The sequence below is a fragment of the Nanorana parkeri genome, unplaced genomic scaffold, assembly GCF_000935625.1.
Source record: "Nanorana parkeri isolate BGI_ZX_2015 unplaced genomic scaffold, ASM93562v1 scaffold323, whole genome shotgun sequence".
Classification (NCBI taxonomy): Eukaryota; Metazoa; Chordata; class Amphibia; order Anura; family Dicroglossidae; genus Nanorana; species Nanorana parkeri.
Genome location: NW_017306591.1, coordinates 319,836 through 320,035, shown reverse-complemented (window position 1 = coordinate 320,035; position 200 = coordinate 319,836).

Here is a 200-nt window from a genome sequence, read left to right as displayed (position 1 = left end):
ATATGAATAAGCCACCACTCATTCTCCCAAAAAAATGTCTGTGCGGTCGCTTGAGTGTTCGGGTTTCGCTTGAAGAAAAGGTAGCAACCCTAAGCCTTACCCCTTCCCCATCGCCAATCTGAAACTCACCTGTCCCCGATCCAGTGAAATATTGCTGACCAGGCCACAAAGCTGCTTGTGTTCCAGGCCAACTCTTCATA